Consider the following 16,124-nt stretch of genomic DNA (forward strand, 5'->3'; position numbering starts at 1 on the left):
ACCTTTAAGATGATTAACTTGGTCAGTAACAGCAATGACAACCTTACACAACTGCACAGGATTTCTGGCATATTATTCTAGTATGCCATATTTCCCTGTTGTTTCTATCTCTATCATCTTCTCTTCCTCTGTGTAATGTATAAGCCCTACTACAGACTTGGCTATTATATTCCATCAAGTATATTGAAAGCTTTTTCATATAGGGCTAAATTTAAAGCAGACAAATCTTGTCCAAAGTGGATGTCCCTTTTTATATATTAAGCATACAGATCAGATTCAATTGAATTATTGCAAATTAATAAATTTGCATGGTTAGCTGAACTATGATTGCTGTCCCTGTGGATATTCCCACTTTACAGGAAGTAAAAGGAAATATGATATCACTTAGAATGAAATGAGAAACTGACTAATTGACTATAATATCAAGATTTACCTAGTAGCTCACTAAGAACAGCTCCTTTAGAATTCTTTCCTATGACTTCAACTAAGAAGTAACAAAATACTTATTTCAAGAAAAAGAGATTGTTTGCGAGGCTTCAGTAGATCATGGGTATTGCGGTTTTTGATCATTTTTTGAACGTTTGGTTCTAGTTTTTTTTTAAATTATATTATAAAGATAATTCTTAACTAATTGATAAAAAATTAAAGTCTATCTGTGTAAGAAGATATGGGCATTGAAAGGAATATAAGCAGTCTTCTTATTAATAGTATACTCAGTTATTCATGGCTCAGCTGACATGCATTTATTTACACCCTGGTCTCTTTATTTTTAGTCTAAGGCTTTCGTTTCTTAAGCCAGACCTTGCAGCACTAAAGGAAACAACTCAATAAAACCAATTTGGATACAATGCTCAGAACTGGTACTTAGTACAATATCCAGTGTTGGTGACATGATGTCTGGAGCCCTGCCAATGCTGATTTAGCAGTATATGCCAGCTCAGTGAGTCAGAAACAGTTTTTACATGTGCCAGCTCAATTGTGCAAGGTTGCTCAGAAAACCCTTTCAATTTTCAGGCAGAATAATTGCTGTATTTCCAATCTACTTTCCTTAGGAGAAAGGAACAAAGGAATGGAAAAGCATCAATAGAATGGCTTTTACTATAAAATTTGTAGCCTGCTATATAAGGTCACTGTTTGAAAATATGTCTCTGTAAGTGAGTATTTAGGTCATGTGATAGTGGGTGCAACTTTCTGTCATTCAAATATGGAAGAGCAAAAATAGGAAACAGTAAGAATAAAGGTTAAAGAGAAAATTGCTTAGAAAAGAAAATATTTAGCAAAGTCTTAGAAATGCTTATGTGTAGTTCTATGTAAGTTTAGCCCACACTTCATATCTGAGGGTAAAATAGATGGAAAACAGGTATGATTCTTTTTAATATGTGGATAATGAAATCAACTAGGAACAGTATAGTTGTTGGGATAATGCTTTTCTCTGAACACAGAATGGCTTTGCAGAAAATGCCAGTTTCAGTCCAATTCCTGCACAGTTCTTCTGTTCAGCACACTATGAAATATGAAAGCAAAATTTTTAAGAACCAAGGCAAAACAGCTATTCATCATTTGCCTAGGACACCATCATTACTGGCTGGTTTCAAAAAAAGCAAATTGTAATTTAGTCTTCATGGAAACCAGAACCCATCTGGAACAGGTTTAAGTTGCTTGATTTAAAAATAGTAATAACACTGTGAAAAAGGAGGAAATCTACATTATAATAGTCACTGAAATCAGTAACCATCACTTACTGAGTACCTGTGACAAGACTGGTACAACAAAGAAAAGTTACCGTGTATTCAAATTTCCACATAAGGGGATTACAACCTCAGTAAGAGGACCAGCATCATCTGAACACCCAAACCCATGTTCCCTTACCAAAATCTAGCTACAATATCTGCTGTAGGTGGTAGGAAAAGGAAATTCTCCATTCCTACTCTTTGAATGAATAACCATCATGTGCAGTAATACTTACTTTTTCCCAAGGGATGAAGCACCTCTTAAGTTCCCAAACTTCTAATTCCAATGAGTTTCATGGTAAGGATAACTTTCTACTACTTGTTACCCTGAAAAAAATCTATCCCAGCATTTTTGTTTCTATCTTTCCTTCCTTGCCCGCTTCTACCCCTGTCTCTATCAAAGCTGGCTGAACTTCCTATCTGAATTCCTTCCTAATCCTTTTTCTGTGCCTATGTTTCCTGTTTTATGTCTTACCTTTATACACTGTGATACTGTCCTTTGTCCTTATACTGATCTTTCATTTACAGAAAGTTTCCTTTCAGTGTTGTTTTGATCTAATCAAAGCAGATGGTTTTCAGTCACCAGAAGATATCTTCAGTGCATGTCAATGAAAATAACAGAGTGAATGCATTTACTTTAGGTCTAAATTTAGCTTCCAGCTTCCCTATTCCACTTGAATGATGATATAATAGTTAAATACTAGCAGATACATTTTTTAAATTGGCATAGGCAGAGAAGATTTAATGTTGGCTAAACTGATCTTAAAGATGTGTTGCATTAAAAACAAATAATAGTGCAGATAAAAATATCGTGATAAATAAATCAAAAATACAGCTGATAGATTGTTTGGCATCAAAATACCTTTGGGACAGTTATGTAGCTTGCTGAATATCCATGCTGTGACAGCAGAGGCATCTATTTTGATTTGCAAGATCTGGTTCACATATGGAATCAGAACAACCATATTCACATAGATTTGCACTCTATGGAACTCAATCTTTCAGGGCAAAAAAAAAAACTGAAAGTAGAGAGACTAATAGAATTTATTGCCCATTTACTAACAGACTAGAGCAATAAGGAACTAAAAGCAAACTAAAAACACTTTCTCCCTATTCACCCTCCTCTACCTTCTCCCCCTGAGTGATACAGGAGAACAAGGAAAGGGGACTGTGGTCAGTTCATAACACTTTGTCTCTGCCACCTCTTCATGGTAACTCCTGTCCCCTACCACATGTGAAGTTCCTCCTATGGGATGATGTCCCAGAACTGCACTGAACTGAAAGGCTGTGGCTTTTCAAACACTGCACCAAGATGGGTCCATACCATGGGGACACCCTTTGGGAGGGTACTGTTCCTGCACGTGTTCCCATGTGTGGCAGCTCCCTGAGACCTTCTTCCCCACCTGTAGGTTCCTCTCATGGCTGCTGCTCCAACCTGAGACTGCTCCTTTGGAGGGTTCTCCATGGGCTGTGATATTCTCCATTGTGGGCTCCAGCCCCAGCACTTAAATCCTCCTTCTTTACTGACCTTGGTGTCTGTGGGATCCTTTCTGTCACATTTTCTCTCTCCCAGCTGCTGCTGCACAGCATTTTTTTGCTTTCCTAAATCTGTTCTCATTGAGGTACAACTGGTATCACTAAATGGCTCAGCTTTGACCCATGGCAAGCCCTTTTTGGGCAACGTCTATGCTCTTAAACTTGAGTCATTCAACCAAATATATAGTGGTTTTTGCAATGTGCTTTTCTAAATTAATCTATAATGCTTAACAAAGAATCATGTGATGTTTGTAGTGTCACTCTATGATATTTTCTTTAAAATATGGGGCAAACGAAAAAAAAATAAAAATTCTTCACTATATACCTTTAACCAGAAACCATCAGTCATAGGTGTTCTGATGAGCTAATGATGACCAGTATTATACACTCATTTTTTGTGTTCCCAATACTGGTCTTATCTCCAGTATCAAGCAGACTTCTGTAGCTAAAGCCTAGCTTGTGTGATTCTAATCACTTGAAACACAGAAGTTTCCTGTATTTTCTTCTAGACATTATTTACTTTCCACAGTCCTCTAAAAAGAAATACTCAAGAGTTCTTAATATCTGATGAAGTACTTATAATAACCACTTAAATGATAAAATTAAATAAAGAGACTTATTAATACTGACCAGATTTCCTCCTAAATATGACTCACAATAAAAACTGAAGTAAAAAAAAAAAAAATCACATTAATTTTGTGAATTGAAAGAATCCATTTTAACAAAATCATCAAGGAAATGTTGAGGTTCATTTTAAATTTTGGTTTATTTAAAAATTACATCAAAGTCAGTAAAAGCGGAGGATTGAGCTCTTCAGATTCTCCTTTGCACTGCAAAACATCTGCACAGGAAGATGCATACAAAAACTGTAAGATCAAAAAATGTTTAAATCTCTAAAATCACACACAACTTCAAGTAGAAAACCTTAGTATAAAATCTGAATTACATAATGGATTTACAGGAGTCCTTGTAATCTATGTCTACAGGATTGGTTGTTCATATAGCCATGTTCTCACATTCCAAAGTTTGGTTCCTAATAGATCTTAAACTCCACACAGAGAAACACAGATGTTTGAGAATAGAAGCAGATGTCACTGCAAAATATAGCACTATGTAACAACATTGCAAGGAGAGTGTCATAATGACGTATTACACCAGACAAATTTTGTTTGTAGTAGAATCTTGTTTGTAGTCTGGTAATCCATACAGGTCATCTACTTTGCTATGCAAGTATGTGATGGAATCAAATAGCAGAATAGAAACCAAATTCCTCTTAGCAAGGAAAAAAAAATTTAACAGAAGAGGTGAGTAATCTAGACATCATTTCTAAGTACATATCTTCACCCAGGTATATTTGCATGGTCAAAGGCTATAGGGACCATCAAACTTCAGCTTTGTCAGGTATAACCTAAATATTAAGTATAACCTAATAATAAACTGTCAATATGTTCTTCCTCAAAATGACTGTTAATCAGAGACCAACTTTTTTTCTGAACTAAATCTTACTTCTGGTGAAATGTCACTACAAGTTTCTGCACAGTTGCTGTGTTGGGCAAATGGCTTTTGATTTAAATATAAGATATCTAACTTTCCACAGTAGCAGCTTTGAAATGAATGGCATAATAGGGAAAGTTTAAGCAGCCCTAGTTAATATGATGATTAGTAAATGCCATAATGGGCACAGAGTATTAATCACACTGTCTGCATTGGTGGCAATTCCTCATGATATTGGTCTGTGTGTGTGCAATTTTAAAAAGAAAAAAAAAATAAAACTGAGGACCTGGAACAAACATTTGATAGCAACTACTAATCTGTTTCCTACAGAAGTTTCCTTTTGCTTATTGCTGAAATCAGCACAGAGAAGTTGAAATGATTTAATAATCCTGCTTCACAAGACGAGTAATTTTTGTCTTTAAAGATGCTTTCATTTTAATAGATAACATATCATAATCCTTAATGAATCTTAAATTATGATTTGGTACTTAAAACACAGTAAGGTAAATTTATACTTTTCAGAAAGCTTTACCACTGTGTAAATGGGCATCAGTTACGTGTCAATAAGGACAGATAAATAAGTAATTATATTTAATAGAAGAATAATAAATTTGTTTACTGTATTTAAAGTTTCTTTCATTTATTATTTTCTCTGATCTGATTAAATGCAGTAAAACTAATGAAGAGTCAAATAAGTCCAGTAAGTTAACTTGGAATATGTAGGTGTCCATTAAAATTATTTCAGAAAACAGAGAGTACACCAGGTGGCTTTTGTCCTGCAGAAAGAACAGACATGCATAGTAGAAATGAATCAATATGCAATAATTGCATTGTGGAAGACAGTCTAACCCAAGCATTCCATTTACTCATTTCATCTTAAACAGCTCCTAGATACTGATTTTGGAGGGAAAATAAGCTGGGCTTATTCAAAATCAGTCAGGGCTTATGGGATGTAGAGAGAAAGTGAGAGTTTTGACCCTAGTTGTTATTAAATGAGTTTGCTCAAAAGAGATGAAGGTGGAAGCAACTAGCATTGATGGGTTCCAAAATATGTTTGGTGGAGAGCACTGTGTTCAAGGGATCAGAAAACACCACGTTTGTAAATCTTTTACTGTTTCTTTTTCATCTGATATCTTCTTGAAAATTTGTGTCTCACTTCAAAGAAAAAAAACACTAAGTTTTTGTAAGTGAACTGAGCTTCTTGTCAACTTTCAGAATATATTTTGAGGTATTTAAATTCAGGTATATCTTTTTTCTCTCCTGTTCTTTTCTCACCATTATTCTTAATAGTTACATGACACTCTACCTATCCAGAAAAAAAACAAAAACAAAAACAAAACCAACAACTGTACATTGTCTTATGTAGAACCATTAGGGTATGGATATATGAATGCTCTCAGAAAAGTGAGTGGCTAAGAAGCATAGAGCACAGTATTTTTTCCAGATTTTTTCAACGTCAGTATTTTGGTTGTCTTTTGTAACACAGCTGCTTTATGATATTGTAATATATCCTCTCTCTTTTCCCTTGCTACACAGAAAGAAAGATCTTTTTCTTACTTATTAGACTAACATAGAATATTCCTACAGATCAAGAAGGAAGAGATCTGCTGAAGACATTTTGCAGTCGTAGGGCTTTCAACTCTTAGTAGACTTTCTTTGTCAGTTTAAGTAATTGTGAAAGCTCAGCACTGAATAACATCACTCAATTCTGATAGCCGTAAACTGAGCATATTTCTTAGAATTTGTAAATATATAATATTTCCTGAATGTTTCTCAGATTTTCTGTAGAAGCTTCACTCTTCTGTTTCATCCTTTCCAGTTCAGTACTAACATTATGAAGCTTCACGAACTTTCTTTTCCTGTATCATTCAAGTGTTTTCAGGATTGTGTAACAGGAGAAGAAAAGGTGTGAAGCCTAATGTTTTCAGATAACTGAGATGCAGTGAGATTGGTGCACCAGGACATTCCTGGTCTAATTAGATATAGGTGAAGTAATTTGAATAAGGTTGAGTAATTACATATGGAAGTCCTTATCTGGGTAAATATATGCTAGATTTTCTATATGAACAATGAACAATAAAATAATGCTTTTGGGTTGGTTTATGACAGTAGAAAATAGTTACTCATTTATTAGTTTACAGTAGACTTAGCTACAGATATAATGTTCCTGATAGAGCTGAAATTCAAGGTCTGATCTTACTGATGAAATTTGAAGCTAGTGTAAAGAATATGTTTGAAGAAATTATTAGAATTAAAAGAATGACTAGTAAATACAAGGAAATTAAATTTCAAGAAAGATGCCACCTTTATTACTCTAAAGAAGAATATACAAAGTCACATCATAATTAATATTTTCTCTGCTCAGATGAGATGTGTGAACATACGTGGGCAAAAATGCATGTATCTTTGTATTAAACTTGAATGAAATCCTTACATATTTACCCTTCGTATTTTTTCTTTTATGGATATGTATCTGTCAAGCTCATGATTGCTGAATGCAGTTCTGTCACATTAAAAAAATAAGATGAGATGACTGTGAACAAGGCCAATGACACTGAGCTATAACAGGACAGAATAAAGCAGAAGGTTTGATAATGAGAGATTACACTTTCCAGCTATTCTTGAGGGCAAGAGGGAGGGAATTATTTGGTTTTTGCTGGCAGCAATTTCCCTAAGCCATGTGAGATGGCATACCTCAAGCTGTTGCAAATGTAGGCAGAACAACCACAGGCCATGGCTCTTGGTTGGATTTAGATTCCCTGGGGCATAAAATATATTGCAGAGGCTCCTAAATAGGGACTGATCACTTAATTTGACTGTTTGAATGGAAGTCCCACATATTCTTCAATCACTAACACTTGTTCACAGCTCCCTTGAAGCTTAATAATCACTTCTGATTTTTTTTAAATTAGATTAGCTGCTCATGGTTACAGTTTTACAACTGTAACATATCAAATGTGTTAAGCAGTACTTACGCACTGTCCCCTTTTCTAGGTTCTGCAAAGCTGCAATGAACAAAGGTTATTAAGTTCCTGCTGTGTTCAAGTTTCTTACAGGTCAGTTTTAATAAACTGTTTGTTTGTTCAGAAATGTGCAACAGCCACGTTAGTCTCCAACCCTTGAAAACTTAAACCAAGCTTTTGCACAAAGAGCATTTGAAAAGGGAAATGTATTAGTATTCATTTGTAGATACTTAAATAGCCTATGATTTATCCCTTTTCTGTAACGAAATTGTGATTAATTGCGATGGTTAAAGACTGTGTTGTACATTTTTCTGAAGCAACAGTACTTAGAGCATTTTATTCTTTGTAATGTCACTACAAGAAAAAATCTTTCAAAGTTTTCTGTCTGAGAGAAAAAGAAACACCTTTTCTGAAATACAAAAAAACATCTATTCTTATGTAAATTCTATGTCAGACATATAAATGACCTTTTTTGTTATTCCTCTACAGGAGTTGATTGATTCATGCTACTAGTCTAAGATGTACATACAAATCACAGTGCTAAGAAAATTTTTTGTAAGGTCAAATAATTTAAAATATACTATAAAGTATTTCACAGTTATTTACATTATATTATTTAAATCTAGTCAGGTGTTCTGTATAAATAGCATGCCTTATACAGAAGTAAGGCACTGACTTTATCTGACTAATTATGTTTAGAAAGGTAAGAATGTTAATGTGTTTATGTATATCTGCTTGTGTGCGCACTGTACAGACCGTTTGTAAATTTCCATAAAAATTAGTCACCTAATTAGTTGCTACTGTATATTATTTTTAAAAGATCCAGATAGAGGATACATTGGCAAATGTTCAGACCATCTTTATGTTATTACATATAATTGTAAACATCAACACATTTAATTATCATTTAAGCATGAACAACTATATCATTACTTTGTAAACATGCATGAAAGGTTACGCATCACTACCATAAATTATAAAATATTATTAATATAATGAAAGACAACAATACCAAACTTCTTCGCCAGTTTTTGGTTTACTTATCATTTGAGAAAGTCATGTTTTTCTGCTTGAGAATACATGTCAATTCCATATAGAAAGCTAAAATTAAGTTTCTCAGTCTTTCCTTTAATATTTTGTTGGAATTACTTATGCAAGAGTAGTTCCTTGACAGTATGGAGTCACATACATACACACACATTAAAAAAGTGAATAAGAAGTAGACTAACAAAAAAGTAGTAATTTTATATGATCATTTTCACATGTGCTCCTACACATAAAATACAGTAATTTTAGGAGATACATAGACTTATGGCTGCCCTTTTAATATTCAATTTTGATTTGCATTTAAATTTGCTAAATTTTTAAAATCTTAACTGAAATTCTCATGTCAGAAGTTGGATGATAAGTACTTTTAAAATATTTGTTAACGTTATAAAAATCTCACAGCATGTAATGTAAAATTATTAGCTCTTATATGCTTTGGACCAAAAACCTAATTTTGTCCAGTTAGATACAATCAAATTATGAGCCTGTAGATCATGTGTCCAACTTATTGGCTTTCCTGGGCCACGCTGAGTGAAGAGGAATTGTCTTGGACTACATACAAAATAGATGATATGGTTAATGTATCTAAGCAAAAAATTCCTTCTTTTTTTTTTAATATTTTGTACTAATGTATTAAAAAAGAGAGAGAAAAACAAACAAACAAACAAATAAAAAACACCATAAAACTAGTGGAATATTTGATCTTGTTTTTGTGAAACTAATAGATCATTCCAATTCAACAGAAGTGGCTGCAATTCTTGGTGAGCTATCAATGCTCAGAGATTTTTGATGAAATTTTACTCTTCCTTGAAGAAGGAAAAGTGAGGAGGAAGGATCTGTTTTCAAAATCCTTGAAAGTAGTTGTTCATAAATGTATGTAGTACAAAAAGTGATGACGTAAATAAGACACGATTCTGAAGCGAGGGATATATTTCTCTGGTAAGATAGATCTTACAAAACTCTAGTAAAGAGTAACAATCAATTTTTCCTTTCAGTTCCATCTGAAAACCTGCAGGTTGTGTAAGTATGTCAAATGAAAATGGAGTTGGAAATATACAAAAAACCTAATGATTTTTTCAGCAATCTTGAACCCTATTCAAATTCCTTTAACAAACCAGAAAGCCATGCTGCATATTTTTCTGGGTTTACAGGATTTTATTTAGCCAGAGTTTCGAAATGCATACATTATTTGTCATAATTTGAGTTGGCACTGCTCTGTGCTCTCCCCGAGCCCTGATTCCTTACAGTGCCAGCTGCAGGCCACTCAGCAGGGCAGAGCTGCCACCATGATTCTGTGGGGCGGGGGGCAGGCAACACTGCAAGCTCTGCTGGGCCACAGATTGGACCTGTCTGCTCTAGGTATTACAATTTATGTTGTACTAATTAATATCACGTTCTAGATCTTAGGAAGAACTTTTTAGAATTGGGCAATATAATTTCCTGAACACTAGGCACACATCAGCTTCACAGTGCAGGGCACTGTGAGTGCTTAGCATGCTTCATCTCCGCCCATCAGCTAGTAGGCTCGAGTGGTATGATGCACTTGTTTTTATTGAGACCAGCTCAACACCAAAATGTCAGTGACAAGCTGCGTACAAGTCTGCTAAGACCACAAGCTCATTAGATACAGGGTAGCAATCCACTGACATAAGTATACTATTTCCTTTTTAACTGCTCCAGAATTATTCTGCTATGAAAAAAATATCTGCAAAGCATGCTGTGACAATGGCTATAGCGTCAATTGAATTTCTGTGCTGGTGATAATATGTAAGGTTGATAATTTTCTTAACTAAAAACTTAGGGGAAAAAAAAACAACCCTAGGAAACCCAATGAGATTGATTCAGCAGTCAGTTCAGCCACGATGTGTAAGTTTTAGGTTATAGTCCCTATTTACCTGTTCATGGTAGAATTTCTTCACATTTTGCCTAATTAAATACATTACACTCTGTTCTGGGAGTATATCAGGGATAAACTATGAAAGAGAATAAATTATCAAAAGAAAACTGATTTATCCATCGTGCAACTGGGAAAGTCTGTAGGAGCATGGAGCTGGTAGGTGAAAGATGAGTGACTGAATTGTGACAGTGTGAACTGAATCTACCACAAAATTCTAGTGTGATGGTAATGGAGTCGCTCAAACCAAAATTTTGCCATATGGCTGCTAATGGCAGCTAAAAATGGCCACATTTCTGGGTACCTATTTGAGTCATCTTTGGCAGATACATAGAACTGCCAAATGATCACAGCTGTGACTGAAATGAGTTGGATCTATGCTTGTTATTTTAAGTGCTCTGAAAAATCAGGCCCAAACTCTTTCAAATTAGTGAAATCATTGTTCCCTAGCTACTCATGAATATTTGACCAGTTTAATTTCTTTCAAAGCTTTGATTTCTTGTATAGTCTTCCTTAATACTGACAAAATTATTTTACAACTTCTTGACTTTTTAATCACCACATGGTTTTATATATTTTTTTCTGTGTTTTGATATAGCTTTACATAGGTATAGTCATCGGGCCCAGGTTCAGATAGCTTCTATTCCACCAAAGTATTTATGTGTAATGAAAAATCAAAAATGTCATCAGTGCTTGCAATATTATTTTCACTTGCAAAAAGCCAATAAGGGAACTGATTATTGTAATTTTAAACTGACTGTAAACCTTAGCTGATTAAATGAAATTTTAGACGGGCACAGAGAGACAATCCTTTCATTGCATGTCTGAGAAGTTAATATCCTTGCCTGTTTCTGCTAGAAATGCAGTGTCTTCATCATTTTCAGTAACTTGCAAACATATGTTGAGATCAAGATAATAAGGAACACATCAAAGATTTCCTGTTCAGGTCAGCAATGATGTAGAAAGAATTAGCACAGGAGGATCACTGAATCTCAGACTAGTTGATGTGGAAAGGAACATCAAGTCCTACTCCTTGCTCAAGCTAGAGTAGGTTTTCCATGGCTGTATCCAGCCATGTGTTGATTATGCCTTCAAGTGGAGACTCCACAACTTCCTCATACTAACATGTCTGTATTTGGATTAGCTTATATTTATTTCTACATTTTATTTCCTTCTTGAATTTCCTAAAAGTCCTTCCTGCTAAATGTTTAAACCACAATAACACAGTTGGGATAAATATTTATCAGCATTTATCAACCTGCAACCTACTTTTAGGACAACTACTGTATTAAATTGAGTGCAAATTAAATGAAGTGCTTTCCAAATAAGAAAACCTGTAAACTAATACCAAATATTAAAAGGAACAGATTACAAACTTGTAGGATAAAAGTTACCATGATTTTGATTGAGATTTCAATCCCCTGATTTTGCAGCTCTTCATCTATTGTTTAAATTTAAATTTTAAAGTCTGCATTTTCTACTCTGGGTGCTGAGCCTGTGGAGATGTAAAACCTTTTAAAGTCAGTGGATTTTTATTTCTGCTGAATTCCAAGGCATTCAGGTTTTCCAGTGTTGGTGACTGAATAGACTGTACTTCACTGAAGAGATTGTGTTGGTGTTCTGAGAATTAATCAAAGTTTTCTATAGTTTTGTTGAACATTATGTCAAATATCATGTTTTGTTAAATTTCATGTTCTTCCTGAAAAACTTTTGAGCATTTATTGTATAAGACCACTTATAAATTGATCGTGTTTCTGTGGTGGGTTGCCAGTTACTTTCTTCTCAAGTTTAATACATTTTCCAAGTTGCAGCTGGAGAAAACTTGGCATTCCTATTCTATTACCACTCTAGTCAGTTTTCTGGAAGATAATTCTTTCATTACTGCTTACCATCTCTTCCTTGAGAATATATTAGAATTTGGTAATAAAGTGTATATCCTTCTTTCTGTGAATCTCAGAATCATCAACTCTGTGAAATCTGTGAAACATATTACAGCAGTTTAGTAGAGAGCTGGGGAGAAAGATAAAATCTGTAACTCATGCAGGTAAACTCCCTGTACAGAAAAATCATTATTGCCTTTATAGCCATATGTTCAGACTTTTTAGTCAGCAAGAGTAAGTAAAGGACAGTGGGTGTGCATGTGTAAGATGTAGAGGTATGGTGAGTTATGGACTTAATAATAAAGGAAAATAAGTTTAGAAGCCAAAGGAAAGGCTTTGATCATGGAAGGAGATGTAGGAAAGGACAGAGAAAAACAGTATGCTGAGCCTCAAAGTGACAAGTGATGGAAGTGTTGGTCCTGAGAGCAAAACAATTGAAAAAGAGGAAGAAAAAATTATATTGTGAAATGGGGATGTATTTCTGAAGTGAGAGCTTAATTTCTGTTAGAGATCCTTAAGCTAATCACTGGAAAATTACAGGAGACTCTGAGTAAAGAACATTTGTGTTGTCAAAACTGACATTGTTTGCATGCGTGTTGACACAAGAGGGCAAGACTTGAGCTAGATGTGAATGAATGAGATTGAGAATGGAGACATAGAAGAGGTGATACAGTGATGAAAATTTATCCCAACTTGTCCTTACTACAAACTGTCCCAGTTTTCTATTTTAGCAGTGAAAGTGAGATGAAGAGTGGCCTTTTTTTTCTTTAAATTCCTGGGCAGCTTCCTTCTCCCCGTGCCAGAATGTTTCCCTGAGAACCCCTGAACACAACACCCCAGATTCTCACTTTAAAAATATGATCAGTCTGCAAAGAGATGGAAACAATCTGCAGATTGTAACTAACTTACCAGTCAATTTTGCATCATTTTCCAAATGACCCATCTTGAGAGATATTTAAACTCAGTTTTTGAGGTAAAACTCAAATGGAAATCTCTGTCTGTAATGGTTAAGTTTGCAGCACTAAGTTGCCTGTTGATTTTGATCTGATTTATACAGCTCACTTCTTGGTCTAATGCTTTCCATATTTATTGTCTTTTCTTTCAGCTATAACAGTAAATATACTAGTTATGCAGTTAAGTAGTTAAGTATTAAGTATTAAGATTATTAAGTATTAAGTATTAAGTATTAAGATTTACCGTATCTTAAGGGACAACTCTTTCAAGAAAGTGGTTATCCTTTAGGTATCCATTTGCTTTCATTATTGGAATGAACGGTTAGTATCTGGCAAAAAATTTCCAAGTTTTGGGCAAAATTATTGCAAGTATCTGTCATCACAGCTAGAACTCCAGAAGCTCACCAAATCTCTCTGGATGTAAACATAGATTTGATGTTTTAAGGATGAAAGTAATTGGCCATAAAGGGAAATACAACCACTGATCTTTAACAGAAAAGATAAAATACATTCTGACTTCCCAATCCCTGCTTACCTGAGCATGACTTTGGAATATGCTATAAGCACAAGTACAGCGGTGAGGAAAGAACACAATCTGCATTCTCCAGGATTCTCAAACCTTTTCCATGCTGCTGGGATGGTGGTATTTCTCCTGTGTTTTGGCAACAGAGGAAAAGGAAAGAACTTTCTTCATCCATTTATGTCAGAGAACACAGTCCACTATCATTTAAAATATGGTTTTCCTCCATACGAATGCCATAGTAAGCCATAGTATTTAGCTTCATAAAGCAGCCTCTGGATAGAAGTGCAATGTGTTCCAATACAGTTTGCTTTCACATGTGCAATTTGTTTGTGACTCATGAATCTCCATCAATATGCCTTCTGTAGAAGATGTTATAAATGCCATGAATCCTTTATTTGTATTTGAATCACATGTATAAGGCACTGAGATTTCATAAGATAACAAGCAGATTTTGAGAGGTCAGCAATTTTGATCTCCCGAACAACAAAAAAATAAAAAATTATCATCTATGTGCAAGATTTTAGTGAAAAGTTAATGTGAAAGAGCAACAGAAATTCCTGACAAAGCTTCTCCCCCTTCAATCCCTCCCACTGCCTATCGTTTTGCATCCTTCTTAAGTATCACCTCTCCTTTCCATCAGGACTGGCACTCAAACATACCAGATGGCAGCCTCAAGATTGTAGCACCCTTTAATGTCTGCCCTTTACTGTCTGGCAAAAGTGTTGACATTTCTGCCTTGAATGAAAACTGAAAACATTTAAAAATATATTCAACATGAACAGTCAGTGTCTAAGATGTTGTTTACACACTGCTAATGGGCTTTGACTTTAATAGAATGATCCTTAGGTCTGCAGAACCCACAGTCAGGTGTGAGCTGGATATTTTCTTCTGTTATTTCTATTACGTTAGAGAAATAACCACCCTTTCTGCTCATGGACTTAAAAGCTGCAAGTACTTCTTCTGTCAACAAATAAGGAACCACTGATGTCAGTTTTCTTGCAAGAATCGATTGATGATATGAGAGTACTATCTATCTCCTAGAATAAACCCCAGGAAACTCCTGCCACTTCTTCTGGGAGGAGCTGTGCGATCAGGAAGAGGTCAGGCTTTTAAGTTGGAGGGGGAAAAATAACAAGTTCATGTGCTATTAAATACTTGACTCTTGACCAGTTACTGGGTTTTAATGCTCGCTGTCACATATTTTTGTCTTTAGTTGTGCACTGATGCTCTAGAGGTAAATTTTATAAATGCATCTTCATTACTGAGCTGAGCACAGAAATAATGGAATGAATTGTTCAAGTAAGTTTCAGGAAAATCTCTGGAATTTGTTTTTCTGAGGGACTCCAGATACGAGTCTGAATCCATAAGAAGACAGATATTTTTCATTAAAAATTAAACAGTCTCAACTTATCACGTAGCAGTGTCACAAGAAGCTCTTAGTGTGTCATAGCACTGAGCAATGGCTGAATGTACTGACAATGTGAAGAATGCAGTGGTAGGGTGCTATATATCTCTTACAACCCATTCATACCACAGTATTATTTTTGATGGATATTTAAACACACTCTTTATCTCCTTTTCATCTTAAGTTAATAGTTAGCTGCAAGGGTGAAATGAACATCAAATGATTTTAAAACAATGTGCATCTATTGGGATTAGGTTCTGATTTATCATTGGTGGAAATCTGGGAGATGATTGGAAGGAGAGTAGAGCAAAATAAGTAGAAAACCTATCTATTTCCTGTCTGTAGACTGATGAAACATACCCTAGAGTAAATAACACAAGGTTGCTCTGATAGCAATGTGATATAATCTGAGCTTTATTTTAAAGTATTCTAATGTTAAGATTCTGTTTTTATGACACATGATTTTCAACACATTTAATATTTTTACCTCTTTGTATTGATATTCAGTGAACAGAATGTGTAAAACTGATAAATATATCACATAATATATTAAAAAAGGGGGTGAATTTCAGTAACCTATTTTTTAAATCTTGATGACATTATCGATACTCTGATGAGAAGAAAAAATTCCTACAGGATATCAGTATGCCATGTAATAATTTACATTACTAAAATTTTAGCCTTGTAACTCTAACTCTA

At 34.7% G+C, this 16,124-nt stretch overlaps 1 long non-coding RNA gene across 2 annotated transcripts in view; it reads left to right on the top strand.

Annotated features, from left to right (window-relative positions):
- Nucleotides 1-16,124, top strand: part of LOC125695048 (uncharacterized) — a 201,511-nt gene that overhangs the window by 156,030 nt on the left and 29,357 nt on the right. For both annotated transcript variants that reach the window (XR_007377789.1, XR_007377790.1), the window contains exon 4: nt 7,755-7,816. This is a non-coding gene — a long non-coding RNA (uncharacterized LOC125695048). The remainder of the gene's footprint in view (nt 1-7,754; nt 7,817-16,124) is intronic.

This window comes from Lagopus muta, chromosome 6 (genome assembly GCF_023343835.1).
Source record: "Lagopus muta isolate bLagMut1 chromosome 6, bLagMut1 primary, whole genome shotgun sequence".
NCBI classification, from domain to species: Eukaryota; Metazoa; Chordata; class Aves; order Galliformes; family Phasianidae; genus Lagopus; species Lagopus muta.